Genomic DNA, 16152 nt, shown 5'->3' with positions numbered 1-16152 from the left:
ACCAATGGTTGAATTCATAGCAGTTAAAATATGTTGCGATTATCTTCAGTTTCGTTTCAGTTTACTTCAGTTATTGACGAAAATCACATAAGTTCGGCAATAATCACATCGGTTCGGGTAGAAGTTAATCACATTCTTGTATTTGTTCGGAAAAAATTGAACTTCATGTCGGGTTTTGGCCAAGTGTTTTTTTTGGATCCGGCTAAAAATTAATGCAACAAATAACTGTAGTCGGCACTTCCGCAATTGCCTCGAAAAAAATAGTTGTACTTCAACAAATAACTGTAGTCGGCACTTCCGCAATTGCCTCGCAATTGACATCGGTAAATGTGTATTTTATTACTGATATATTCAATAGCTTGGAATAAGACAAATTTATATAAGTCGATATTCAAACTTTTAGTTGTATGCAAATCATAACATATTTGGTTAAAAAGGACGTCTCATATCAGTATAAATTCTTATAAACTTCCTCGAAAGACGAGTTAGGCATTTTTAAAAAGCTGATTATATTAATGTATTATTTTAACTATAAGGCCTTACTATAAGTCTATACTATACTAGTCACTGAGACTATATGCATTTGAAAACTGAAAAACATATAATCGACGTAAAATAAGTTGATATTAATTCAAATCAAGGTATCTATGTGTGACGGTAAAATATTTGAAAATAATTTTGATTAATTTAAAGTAAGATTAAGTTGCATCCATTTTGATTTTAAAACATAATATTTGAGTGAACCAAATTGATATTAGATTACAACGTATTATTTCACTAGGAACAATACAAGAGGGGGGTGAATCGTATGTGTAGAAACAAACGTAACTTTTTGCGGAATTTTAAACTTAAACAAATAAACAAGCTAAAGGAACACAAGAGATTTTTACGAGGAAAAACTTCTTGGGCCCAGCAAGAAGAAACAACATCGACCACTAGGAATTTTAAACTCAACTCTTTCACTAATTAAGCCAATTTAAATATAATATTTCAGTTGGTAACTTAAGACCACTTTAAAAATTTCTAGCGAAGAAGTCAACATCTGATGCGGACTTGCCTTTCCTTCCAATCTCTCACTCTCTTTGTTGACTTTAATACTGAATATAAAACCCCAACTCAATACTGAATATAAATCCTCAATTTTGTGTGATTCCTTTTCCTCGCCATTGAAGCAATTGGTTGAAGGTTTGAGCTTGAAAAACGAGACTCGACCACGATGCGTCCAATAAAATAACAATTGCCACTTGAATATTGACTTATTTGTCAGACATTCTTAAAGTGGTCTTGAGTTGCCAACTAAAATACCATTTTAATGTTTCCCTCCAAAAACATTTTATTTGGTTTTTCTTCACAAAAAACTACTTCTTCCGTTTTTTTAGATGTTACACTTTCTATTTTAGGAAGTTTTAAATTAGATGTTACACTTTTATTTTGGGTAATAACTTCTCTCTATCTCTCTCCTATCACATGTTCACATGGGACCCTTTTGTTTTTCATTCTCTCTATTTCTCTTCTCTCCAAAAATTACCTAGGAGTCCGTGATTTGAAAAGTGTAATATCCAATAAAAAACGGAGGAAGTATAAAATTTGCAAATTTATTTTTCTAAAGAGTAAATTGTATTTGGTCTTATCTGAACAAAAAAAAGACCCTAAAAATGAAGAAAATTTGATCGAATCAATGCATTAAAAGTATAAAACTTCGTAGTAAGTCTTGTAACATACTCACAAACAGGTGGTGATTTATGAGCATTTACAGTTCTCTTGACATTCGAATTCTGATGATTTGTTACTAAGCAATCTCTACTAGAACTCTATATGAACATTACGAATTCAACAACATAATATGTTGAAATTAACGTCAAAAAACAAATTATAACATGAGATACTGACAAATTAATGTTGGGAGTTTTTTTTAAAAGATTTTTTGACTTTTACCACCTTATATGTTCAACTTTTTCAAAATAACCACCTTCTATGTTAAATTTTTTTAAATGACTACCTTATATCACCAAAATGTTGTTTAACTCCTACCACTTAACGGATTCTGTGAAGAGGAACGTTAGTGGGGTCCTGTTATCTTAATATCAATTCGTTTTCCCTCGTAAATGTCATCCTATCCCCTCTTGCATTATAAAGGATGCAATTGAAACATCCCAAAACCTCAAATCCACTCAAAAACATAAACTTTTTCCTAAAAAAGGGTTAGGGTTATATCAGCACATGTTTGGTCGAATCAACAACAAAATTTGGGGATAATTTCGCTGCTAGTGAAGGTATGTAACCTAATTTCGTCAATTAGGGTTTCTAAAATGGTGGGAATAGGTTTTGGTTTTTTTTCGATAATTGCTAAGTCATGAACCAAATTAATTTGTTTACTTCAATTATTTACTTGATTAGGTTAAATGTCTTCTTCAAAACCAAAATCCATAGGAGAAGAAGTTGTTAGGTGTGATTGTGGTGTTCCAGTTGTGAAATTGAAGGCATGGACAACTGACAACCCAAGAAGAAGGTTTTGGGGATAAAAATTCTATGAACATGGCAATCCTAACAAACTATGCTGCAAGTTCTTTAGATGGGTGGATAAGAATGTTGAGGATTGGCAGAGGGATGTCAGTCATCAGCTGTTGCTTAACAAAAAGCTTCTTCAAAATGATATGGACATGCTTAGGAATGAGGTGAATGACTTGTGTGGCCAAAGAAGATGCTTACTAATTGAAAATGATACCTTGAAGGTGAAATGCAAGGCAATAATGAGGGCAGAGATGAAGCAATTCATGACGGTAGGAAACAAAATGAGGGTCAAGGGCAGTCCAAAGTATCTGCTTGTAGGATTAATATTTATTGTCTTAGTCAATGATGTTGTGCTTTTAACTTTGTTTAGTTAAATGATTGTAGAGGTGTATGTGGTTGTTGGTTGTAGGTTGTAATGGTGGATTTTGTAACTTGTGTGTGGAACTTGTTCGAATGTTATGAATGAAGATGATTAGTAAAATTGCTGCATCAATTTAAGCCTTAAATCTGCATTTATATATACTTTGAGCTGCATGTTTTAAACCATTACAACTTATTCAAAAACAAGAAAGCTTTGTCTCTAAAACAAGACTACAAGTCAATTGTTCCAAGGGGGGAGGGGGGTTGGGGAATAAATATACCCATAATTGAAAAAGTTTCAAGCCATGAGTTGGGATAATACTAAAAGATAAACCATGCATATTGTTCTACTAAAACAAGAGTACAAGACATATTGTTCTACTCAAAGACATCATAATTTTTTGGTCCTTGACCTAGTTTGCAGCTTCTCTCTTACAGGTACTCTCACTGTTGTATTGTTAGCAGTAGTGGTGTTGACAGTCGGTTGAGCGGATGATGATAGTTGTTGATGGGCTTTGGTGGCAGTTTCATTCTTCTTGGTGTGGATTGGTGCTTGTTTTGTGTTAGTTGGGATTGGGGTGGGTTGCTTGAGGATGCTTCATGTTGTTGTTGGGTATTAGCAACTCTACAAGCCCAGTTTTTCCTTTGTGAAACAACCCATTGTGAATTGCTAGGTGCCTCCCACCTTGTTTGGTTAACATTTGTTCATTTGTTCATTTGTTTTCCCCTTGCCCTTGCAAACCCTCTTATTTGGCCAAGCTTGCCACAGTTTCCACACCTGTTTTCCCTCTTCACTCTTTTAGCTTGGTGTGTTGTTCCCTCACCTTTTTCCTTCTTCCTTTTCTTGAGAGATGGCATCCCCATCATTTTTCTTTATACTGGTGGAAGAGATTGTGGTAGGTTCACCTTCTTCCAATTTTTAGGACCATGCATTGGCTTAATAATAGATGCATAAGCCTTTAGGTAAGTGTTCCTGAAACATAGTCAACATATGCAAGTCTGTTAAGTTACTGTCTCATGTAAGGTGGGAACAATTAGTAAAAGAGAATGAGAAAAGTACCTGTTGTATGCCTCATGTACATAATTATCCACATTATCTCTCTTATGTATAAATACATGCAAAGGCATGTACGCGTGGAATTCCAGTCAATTCCCACCGATAGCATGTGCAACTTTTGTCACTCAACTTCACCACAAATTAATCACCCCTAAAATCAACCTCAAAAACCCCTAGTCTTGAGGGACTGAGAATGGCTGCTCTAGCTAGATGGCTTATCTAACTTCTCAAATATACCCTTCACATAGGGCATGAATCTTCCATCATACTTTTGCACACTCCTTCCCATTTCTCATAATTTCTTTCCATCATATACCTCCTCGTCCACTCCATTTGAGTGAGGATTTGTATTTCCCTTGCATCCTTGAAGACTGCATCGAAAGTCTCACACATGTTGTTTAATAACATGTTAGACTTGCAATCAGCCTTGAAGGCATGCCTTGACCAATGAGAAGATGGGATATTTTTAATACGGTGGCTCACAAGTCATAAGTGATGCATTTGGGAGTAATAAAGACAAAATGAACAAAATAATAATAATGTAATGTGATTGTAGAAAAGATGTTTGAAATAATGCAGTGTGGGGAGAAAGAGAGAAACAGGGGAACTTTGTTTTCAGGTTATTACAATTTGCAAATATTGAGGGTAATACAATTTTTCTAAAAATATGGTTGCTATAAACTCACTATATTTTTTCAATGATAAATGATTATTCTACTCCACGTACAGACGTACTAGAGATAGACAATATAATGATTTTAATCCACTTGCTCAACCAAGTATTTACTGTATATATTTTTCGCACTCGTTAATTGACCAACCTACAAAAACCAAAACGAAAATAGTCCCTTCATAACCAATCATCCATAACATCAAATAAATCATCGTCTTTTTGGTGTTAATATTTATTATTTATGATAATCATTTTCATATTACTTACAGTACTAAAAATTATAGTCATACTTAGTATATGTAGATTGTTGAGCAAATTAAAGGTGTCAAATTTTTACAAGGTAATAGTTATAATTTTCTAATATGATCTCTATTATATAAGGAAAGGAGGGAGGGAGATGGTGTCCTTCCCTCTGAAAATATCAAATTACTCTTAATTATCTAATGGAATGAAAAAGATTACAAAAGAAAACAATTTAAGAATTCTTTGTCTATACAACTTGTCATTCTAAACAAGTAAAAAATGGTATATGTATCAAATATTTCAATCAAAAAATTAATGGACATAATATGTTGACCTTTTTTTGTAAGAGAAGATGGTATACATGATATCTACCTAAAAATTTTGAAACACTCGCTACCTTTGATACTCTTAATTCAGTCAAACTAATTCATTATGTCTGTTTTTTTTTTTTTGTTCAAATTTCATTCACAAAAAATTAATATTAAAAATCACTCACAATCTTTGTTAGTTTTTTACATTAGCAAACTAATATATTTGAGTTCATCTAACTATTAAACTTTCATATTTTAAGCGTAATCATAACTATATAATGAATATATAATAGGATAATAATTTTTGATATTAACGCACGCATAGCGTGCATATAAGTCAATAATAATTAAAAGAAAGTGATAGGGAGATTAAATAAATTAATATTTGAAAACATTATGAAAGGTAAAAATCATGAGAACGTATTGTGTCGGACTCGTCCGACCATAATCTTGGTCGGACGACTTTCAGGTGGTTTCAATTTTTTTTCAGGTAGTCTTCATTTTTTTCCAGGTGGTTCCAATTTTTTTTCAGGTAGTCTTCATTTTGTTTTCAGTTAGTCTTCTTTGTTTTTCAGTGGGTTTTTGTGCTTCAGTTAGACTTACTTGGGTTTCAATTGGTCTTTATTCTTTTTCAGGTAGTCTACATTTTTCTTCAGGTAGTCTTCATTTTGTTTCAGTTAGTCCATTATTTCTTTCAGTTGGCCCATTATTTCTTTCAGTTGGCCCATTATTTCTTTCAGTTAGTCCAACTGAAAGAAAAGAAAGTCTAACTGAAAGAAAAGAAAGTCTAACTGAAAGAAAAGAAAGTCCAACTGAAAGAAAAGAAAGTCTAACTGAAAGAAAAAGAAAGTCCAACTGAAAGAAAAAAAAGTCCAACTGAAAGAAAAAAAAGTCCAACTGAAAGAAAAGAAAGTCCAACTGAAAGAAAACCAAGTCCAACTGAAACAAAACAAAGTCCAACTGAAACAAAACAAAGTCCAACTGAAAACAAAACACTAACCTCTGCTTTCCTCTCATTTTCTCCTTCTTCTTCTTTCATGAAATATCTTCCAATTATAGTCATATGCACACTGCGCATTATTGAAACAAACTAGACCACCAACTTATACTTTAGAGTTTGGGGGAAATAACGATATAGTAGACCACTGCGCATGATTCTGAATGCGGCGATGATGACGTCAACATTGTTGTTAGTTTCTCAAGCTCACATCAATGGCGGATTGAGGAAAGAGAAGATATATAATTTGGTTCCCGCTAAGAAAAAAAGTGCAGCACCAATAAATCCATGAGAAATCATTTGTAAAATGACCCCATCCCTAATCTCCAATGAAAATCAAAAAAGTAAGTAGCAGGATGAGAGGAGAGAACTGGGCTCAGCCCGTCTGACGAGAATATTGGGTCAGACGGTCTGACCCAATACTTTCACAAAAATCATACAATATTTATATATCTCGTGTATTGCATAGGATAGAAAATTGCACCACTTTTCTTTTATAGGTGTTTCTTTTTAATTGCTTAAGTTCCTATTATGGTAAATTTTGTGGACCAAATTTACCTTCATACTCTTTCTTGACTTACCATCCATATCATTTAATTATCCAACCTACCCATAAAAATTAAGGGAATTTATGTCCATTTTCACTCTTTCTCCTAATTTCTTGTTTCTTTTGCCAAATCAAATAGTGTAATTAAAAAGACGGAGGGAGTATATGTAAACATCATCATGTGGGATTTTTTGGAATTTCTACACCAAGTTGGTAAGGAGAAGTGCTCTATTGAACCAAAATCTTGAACAAGTCAATCTTATGTATTTTATCGAGTAATACCCCATGGAAAGGGTAGGAAAAATGGGTAAAAGAAATTTGCTCCCAAAATGCTCCCCAATGGAATTTGATCAACCAACATTGTGAGATATAAACCTTTACCATTACATTAAACAACTTTTATGTCAAATATATATTAGTTTTTCAATAATTTCAACTACTTGGGGCATTTGGTTTACATCGAGAAAAGGGAAACATGGAAAATGTTTACAATGTTGTATATTTCGATGTAACTAAGGAAAACCCTAATATTTTACCACTACCACCTTTTTCCTTTACAACCACCACCATTGTCCCTCCTCTTTCAATCTACCCTTCCCCCATCGATTGTCGCCCCCTATCCGACCGCCACCCCCCCATTACCCCCTTTCGGCGAATGCCCTTAACCCTCCTTCGGTTGTCCCCCTTTCCTCTCTGCTTTTTCCCTTTCAAAGGCAACCTTTTTTTCCTCTCTATCTCCTCTCTTATAGATCTAGTGCTAAAATTTATAGGTATATGAGGTGGTTTTGTTTGGTGTTTGGTGGTGGGTGGTTGGTTTCTTGGTGGGTGATGTGGGTTTTGTTGGGTGGGGAGGTTTCTCGGTGTGTGGTAGATGGTTTCCGAGGATGATGGTGGATTTTGGGGTTAGTGGGAGTGGTGGAGGGTTTCAGGGTGGATTGAGGTGGTATTTTGAGGTTGTTGCGGCTTTTTCGACAGATTGCTAGAGGTTTTCCGACAAATTTGCTCTCCATTTCTAAGTTTATAACTCTCACAGTAACTTCATCAATGTTACCTACCAAATAAAAGGCATGTTCAGGAAGACCATTTAATTCTCCGGAAAAGATCAAGTGAAACCCTCTAATTGTTGATTTTGCTAGAGTAATATATTTTCCTGGAGAGCCTGTAAATACTTCTGCTACGAAAAAAGATTGTGATAAGAAATGCTCAATATTTCGTGCTCTTACTACAATTAAACGATCTTCTTCGGATATTTCGTTCAACCCAAGGATAGCTATAATGTCCTGAAGTTCTTTGTAATGTTTTAAGGTTTGCTTAACTCTTTGCTCAATTTCATAATATTCCTCCTCAACAATCCTATGTTGAAGCATAGTTTACGTTGAGTTTAATGGATTCACTGCTGGATAGATTCCTTTGTCGGAAAATCCTCTTGATAGTACGGTAGTCGCATCTATGTGCAAATGTCATGGCCAGAGCAGGAGCGGGCCGGGATCGGTCAAATCGTTAGCAGGTTCGTAGACGACTTGAATCAAAGTTGTTTTTGGGGGTGATGGTGGGGTGGGGATGGCCACGGTGGTTAGAGTGGAGGGGGTGATGTTGGGTAGTGTTGGTCATTGGGTCAAGTGGTGATTGTTAATAGTGTCTCAAGGAAAGGGTAAGTGAAATCCTTGGGGAAGTGAGGAATGGATGTAGAGGACTTTGGAGGCTGTGGCAGATCTTAACTATTTTCTTAGGGTGCCGAATTAATATGTGAAACAACATATTGCAAAATACAAACCAATGCAAATAGAAAAAGTACTACTGTCCCTAATTGTTTGTTGCATTGATTTTTTCCAATATTTGACTATAAATATTTCACTATTAAGGGTTTGTTCTCTTTACCTCATTTTTGTTTTACTAATATTTCTCTATTTTTCATATGAGTTTTTATATCAATGGTAAAAGTGGTAAAATTTAACAGTGAGGAAAACTTGAAAATGGAATAACGAATTAAAAACAGATACAATCATACAATTTTTTTAAAAAAAATCAAAAAATTATTCTAATTATGTCATAGTTGCTACTTGCTAGGCATTTCTACTTATTGATGGCCTTGCTATCAACACACATCCTCCACTGCTTTCCTTCTTAGGGACTAGAAGGACTGATACTGCACATGGACTCATGCTCTTACGAACGAACCCTTTCTTCAACAAATCCTCAATTTGCTTGTTTAACATCTCATTCTCCTCAAGACTCATGCGATAGTGGGGAAGGTTAGGTAAGCTACAACCTACAATCAAATCAATATGTTTATGAATATCATGGGAGGCAAATCATTAGGTAACTCATTAGTAATCAATTCTTTGAAATCTTCTAGAATTTCCAAAACTTCCTGAGGCTTCTTCCTTCCCGACACTCAACAACCCCTTAATCACCACTAGACATAAATAATAAATTTCTTTAACGGCCTCATCAAGTTCTTTGTCATTATAAGTCATTACTAAGAAACTAGATTTCTTTCCCCCTGGATTCTTTTCAAAATGCAAAAGATGAGCCATAGCAATTATGTTGTTCCCTAAATAAACATCATCACATTATCCTGTCCCCTATAAGTAACATGATCATTATCAAAATGCCAAGGCCTACCAAATAAAACATGACAAATATACATATCAAGAACATCACAAAGTACCTCTTCCTTGTAGTGTTTACCTATATATGGAGATGGGAGCTATGCACGTCAATGTGACTCGAACTTGGGATCCTTTGCTTACCCAAACGAGGGTGTATGGCTTCTCATGTGATTCTATGGGCAACTTCAAGTAATCTTCCAACTTCTGCCAAACCAAATTATTCTCCATGCTTCTATTACCCACGATCATATTACAAAATTTGTTCTGGATTGAGCAGTGAGTCTTGCAAAAATTTTCCGCTGACCCTTATCTTTGGATGCCAACAAGACCCTCTGCAGCACAAAGTTAACTCTCTCATCATATTCTCCTCTGCAAACTCCACATTTGTGTATTCATCACCTTCATGCTCCTCTCCATCCCCTTCTAAGACAACAGTTACTCTCTAATCGGACAACCATTGGATCAATGACCTTTGCCATTACAGCGATAACATGTCTCTCCACTGGGTTTGACATATGCATTGTTATGCTTCTGAACAGATGTCTTACCCTGTTGCACGCTACTAGAACTCCCTTTATTTGATGGTTTAGATTCTTTAGCTACTACACTCTTCTCCTTATCACCTACTGAGTCAAAGTTATTCTAGGGCAAATAACTTCTGAAAGATGAGAAATTTCGAGAGGATTTATCAGTTCTATGCAGCAATCCTCATAGTTTGCAAACCTATCTTCTCTTACAAAGACCCTTCAAACCACTAATGTTGTAATCCCCTGTAAATATATGAATTTTATAAATATATTTTAGTATATATATATATATATATATATATATATATATATATATATATATATATATATATATATATATATATATATATATATATTTAAATAATTTAGTTTAAAACAATTTATTTATTTAAAAGGTTGACTATTTTGAAAGTGAAAGGAATTCTTTTAAGGATTTAAGGAAGTTAAAATATTTTTTTAAGGCGTGCTTTGAAAACTATTTAAAAGGTTGACTATTTTGAAAGTCAAAGGAATTATTTTAAGGATTTAAGAAAGTTAAAATACTTTGTTAAGGCATGCTTTGAAAAATATTTGAAATACTATTTGGATTTGAAAAAGGAGTTTAAACGGGCTTGAGGAATCCAAAAACTAAAATGGACTAGGAAAAGGACTTCTAGTGATGTTAGGAGTTTTAAATCATCAATCATATTCATCATTCAATCCGACTTGAAACCCAGTTGCCTTTTCCTAAGCGCAAAAGGAAAACTTACTTATAAATACACTAAATCCAAATATTTTACCGACGCAAATTTTCTCTCTCCTCCCTCCCACTCACAATAGCCGGCCACTTATTTCTTTCTCCTTCCACGTCTTTTTTCCTTTTCTTCTTCCTTAAGTTTTGATTAAATATTATGTTTTTATGTTTTGTTTTAGTACTAATTATGGTTAGAAGCTTCAATTTTACTTTTTAAAAGATGAATCTATGATTATATAAATTATGTATTGAAAGAATAAAAAGTCAAATTTGATTATTATGTTTAAATTGAAATTTTAATTATCAAAGCATGGATTTTTAGGGTGATGAAGATTGGAAAATCATAGTAGCATGTTATAAACTATGAAATTGATTAAACTTATAAATTTAAGCATGATTAAGCATGTTTAAACGGATTTTTAATAAATTATAAGATGCTTGAATTTTAGAAAGGTTGTCATTAATGGAGTTTTATGGATTTTAATGACTAGTATAGTAGTACTATGCTAGGGAGTATAAGTAATTGAAGTTTTAATGATGAAAACAACTTTCAAAGATTTTTGAAGGAGATTTAAAGTATTTTAAAGTTGCTGGAATTTATTTGGAATATTAATTATAAATTTTATTGGTTGTTTTAGGCAGAAATTTCTTTGTAGGCGACTTCTAAAGTTGTTAAAGTGGTCTATCAATTTGTCTACACAAGGTAGTACATGTCTATGTGTTGTTTGATATAGTATTATGATTTTAGGAAGGAAAGTTATGTAGTACATGTATAGGAACTTTATGTGTTCTTATATGATTGTTTTTTTTTTTTTTTTTGCCGACAAGTACAAACAGGATAAACCTAAAGAATTAACTTACCTAGTCTAGCAGCTACGGCCAATCTGTGTGCCGGGGTAACATCCAATCTACTTACATACTTTATCTCACAGTAATTGAACTTACTACGAATGGCCTTGATATCTAAAATAAGGGAAGTTATTTCAAAAGCCTGATCTTGACTCTCACAGGCACGTACGGCTTCCTTAGAGTCTGAGTGGATTTGAAGATGTCTGATGCCTTTGGCCTGAACTTCGTAAAGGCCTTTATGAATTGCAAAGGCTTCCGCTTGAAGAGCTGACGATGCCATGACCATTTCATTTCCTTCAAAAAGTTTTTCTTCATTTACATAGGCCGCCCAACCAATCCCCGCTCTTGGAAATTTATTACTGAGACTTTTCCAAGCTCCATCCACAAGGATAACACATATACCTTGCTGACTAGAACTTCCTGGTAATCCGGGATTTCTCTGCTGGCCATCAACATTAAAAGAGGTTGTGGTCCTGTAAGACTCCTTTAATCTGTTACTCTCACTACAATCCTTCACCAGGTCGTTTGTTCGTTTTAGAATTATTATGTTGGATTTTGCAAGTTTTATGCCTATGAGCGAATATGTTGAGTATGAGATTTAATTATGAGATTGATACCATGTTTGTATGGAATATTGATGCAAGCATGTTGGTTGGAGACTTTATTTATTAATTTACATGGGGGAATTAATATATTTATTGGTTTGGATCATGATTGACTCATGTGTACCATTATATTATTATTTTCACTACTCTATGAGGACCGTAGGCCTTATTTGGTAAGTTGATAATTTATACCTTTGAAAGATAAGTTAGTTGTTGGCTAGGTTCAACAAATAAGAAGGATTGGATTAAAGAAGGAATTAAGCTTGAGTTGTAAGTTGTATGATCACTTATTTAATTCTAAGATAAAAATAAAATTGTGGATGTTTGATTATATTTATTTGTGTTGCTTGTGTGTCATAACAAGTAGTAATTGGTAAATCATGAAAAGTAAAACTTGGATAGTAATAAAATTTAGACTGGTGCACGTCTGAAGTTGGACAATCAAGAGTCGGGGTACATAGTAAACGTGTCATGGCTTTTTCTGGGAATCGGATAGATCACCTTTCTTATTTTTATTCAAAAGGTTCCTCAATATCTTAGGTCATTTGGAATACAAAGTCGCGCCTGTATTTCGTCTTCCTAGGTGAAAGCTGATTTATAGTTAGACAACTCAGTCCAATGACTATTTCATTAAAGTAATAAAAAGGTTGTCAAAGTTTAGTTCAGTAAAAATTATCTGCAGATTGTTATATTGTTATTTATCACTGCTTAATGATTATTAGTATTATGTTAGGAATGTTTATTTATTATTATGTAGTACTCAACTTTGCTGACTACGTGTTTTCTTTATATGTTTTGATCATGACTTGTCTTATAGATCCTGTGATGACTCGTTCTTGGTGAGCAGATTCTTTAGTGCATTGACATCTACAGGTATGCAGATGATGCATCTTGGGGTTTCGGGAATGGAGAGCTTGTGTAGCATATTGATATATTTATTTTTTTAGTAGATACATTTATATTTGAGTTTGTTTTGAAGTTCAGAGTTAACAATGTTGTTTGGTTTTAAAGTTACTTTGTTATTTATTATATTTCAATTCTAAAGTTTAATTATATGTTTTCCGCTGCAAAATTTTGAATAAGCCGATACGTTATCACACAGGCGATAATGCTTTGACGATTATCTAAGTTTTATATTTAAAAAGTATTTTTGGAAAAGAGATAATTATAGGGGTGTTACGAATGTATCGAGCCATTTTCTGCCTCTCCAACTCTCCCAAATAATTGCGCTAAAAAAACGAGAAAACTCTATCGTGTATACTGTCATAGTCCTATTTCCTTGAAGACACTCATTATATAATTTCTACAGAATCTGCTCATAATCTTCTGGCAAAAACCTCTCCACCACCAGCTGTTTCATTCTCCGCCAAGTCTTGACTAGCCCCTTCCATTGTCTTTGCCTCCGTACGACTAGCTTATTCCACCAAACAACAGTAATACTTTTCAACCGAACCGCCACCATCTTAACTAGCTTATTTTCAGGAACCTCCATCACTTCGAAAAACCTATTAACGTCAATCTGCCAATCCATAAACTCTTCCACCCCATGGTTCAATAGAACAATGGAATATCAGGCTTCACTCGATAATGATCTTTATGATAATGACCCCCTTCATCATTTCTTTCTTCTTCGAATGGTTATTCTTCCTCGGAACTCGAATTATCAGCAACAATCATTCGTTTACTTCTACCCCGTGGAACCCTACTCAGTTTTCCTCTCCTATTTCCTTTGTTAATTCATGTTATTCAGAACATTATTCATCTGCATAGTTAATGTTGTCATCTGATTAGTCAAAACAGTTAGGATCACGGTAAAAGTCGCAGTAACTTCCTCAAAATCTGCTTTGGTCATTGGGCCTCCCATGCCTGTTTAAGATACAAAAATAAATAGGAGAAAGTCTGCTCTAATACCACCTGACGTAGTCCGAATTAAAGAAGGAAAAGAAAACGCAATTCCTAGTACGAACAAGCAGATTTACAAGCGATAAATCTCTCAAAGAGCTATGAAATTCATCAGAAAAGAGATAAACTCTCAAAGTGTCATTATTATAAGAATAGTTGCCTCTAATGACGGCTTAACATATTTAAATAGTTTTAGAAAAGCCCAAATATAAACATTAATTAAAAACAAAATTTGGAAATTATTAAGATGTTATTTTCATCCCCTAAACGAATCCGGAAGGCTTAAAAAGCTTGTAGGTCACGACATACCGGTGATTGCACTCGTTGGCCCGTTATCCTTTCCGAAATGGTATTTTACTAAACATTCAAACAGTGGAGGCCTGACTAGTAAAAATCATTTCAGGCATTTTCAATACCCCAACCAGAATAGGTTCCAAGAACAAAGTCAGCTAATACATTATCCAACCAACGATTCCCCTCAAAAAAAAAATCCAACCAACAATTCATTTTAGTGGCTTACAACATATTTGTGTTATTAAGCATACCATACAAGACATTCAAAATCAAGATATAGAGAAGTCCTAATTTGATAATAATATAACAGGTTACTCGTACCTAACTTGCAGAATTACTTCTTTAAAATAAATTTATGAATATTTAATGAAAATAATAGTACTCCCTCTGAATTTTATTGGTTTACCCACATACCTTTTTGCGTTGTCCCTTATTAGTTTACTGAGTTCCTTTTTCATGTGCTTAGAATGGTTCCGTCAATTGTCTATTATTATCTTTATCTTATCACTATACATTTCTTAGCCTACAACATTAACTTCAATATTATATGCCAGTAAATTTGTACTTTCTCCCTTTTTATAACATACATACTTTATGCCTAAAGAAGTGGATAAACTATTAAAAACTTGATGAAGTATATGCCTTCAATCAAAGGAACTATATAAATTCTATATAATATGACCTTCTAGAATCAAATTTTAACTCTAACAAACTTCAAGGCATAGACATAACTCACACTCCTTAGTAGTTTTTATTTTGAATGCAACAACCTTTGACCCATATATGTATAATCATAAATAACTTCTTTTGGATAATTTCCTCACGAGTTATTTAGAAAAGCACACCATTTTCGGGTAGAAATTCCTTAAGTTGGGCAAGTAAAACGTTATTGTAATAAGGTTAGAAATAACTTTTCGTGAAACTGCTTGCATATTTAAATAAATAATTTAAACTTTTAGAATTTATCTTACATGGAGGAGAGAACACGAAAAGAATTGTCATTTGATTTCTCTAAACTTTTCAGAGGGATATCTCACTACTTCTATGTACTTATTGCAAGACTATCATGATATGTCCCCGAAATATATGTAGTACAAAATTTACTAAATACATAATATAGTTCATAACTGCTCTAGCAACTTCTTCCCCTCACAAGAATTTAATGGAAATATGTAATTTATAATTTTATATTATTAGAAACTCAGATTCATAGCTTTTGAATCAAATATATCAAAATCTCATAGCATAATCTTTGGGTATTTCATATACAAAGCTTAATATGTTTGATAAATAAAGTATACTCGTGTTCTCAATAACTTAGTATAAGTCAAACCCTTTATTCGCTTAAAACCTCTCAAATGCGAACTTTAGGAAAAAAGAATAGTAGTCCACTTATATAAAGATTATCATAGCCGAAACTAAAAACAAAACATAGCTTATCAAAATATCAAAATCCAAATAGAACTGAAATCTTATATAAACATTATAGCTTAGGGCTTGTTCTCCCCACCTTATTTTCAGTTCAATTCAATTCAGTTCAACTCAATTCAACTCTGCTCTGGACAATACTTTTACTCTCACATATCACTATTCATTTCAATTCAGTTCAATTCACTTCAGTTCAATTCAATTCAGTTCAATTTAGTTCTATTCAATTCAATTCAACTGTTTTATGGCGAAGAGAACAGACTCTAAAACAGTTGAATTGAATTGAATTGAATTGAACTAAATTGAACTGAATTGAATTGAACTGAAGTGAATTGAACTGAATTGAAATGAATAGTAATATGTGAGAGTAAAAGTATTGTCCAGAGCAGAGCTGAACTGAATTGAACTGAAAATAAGGTGGGGAGAACAAGCCCAAAAACTCTCTATTGAGAATCTTTCAATTTAATCTCATTTAGCAACCTATATAATCGAAGCAAATTTTG

This window comes from Beta vulgaris, chromosome 7, assembly GCF_026745355.1.
Source record: "Beta vulgaris subsp. vulgaris cultivar EL10 chromosome 7, EL10.2, whole genome shotgun sequence".
NCBI lineage: Eukaryota > Viridiplantae > Streptophyta > Magnoliopsida > Caryophyllales > Amaranthaceae > Beta > Beta vulgaris.
Note: the sequence above shows the minus strand (reverse complement) of the source record.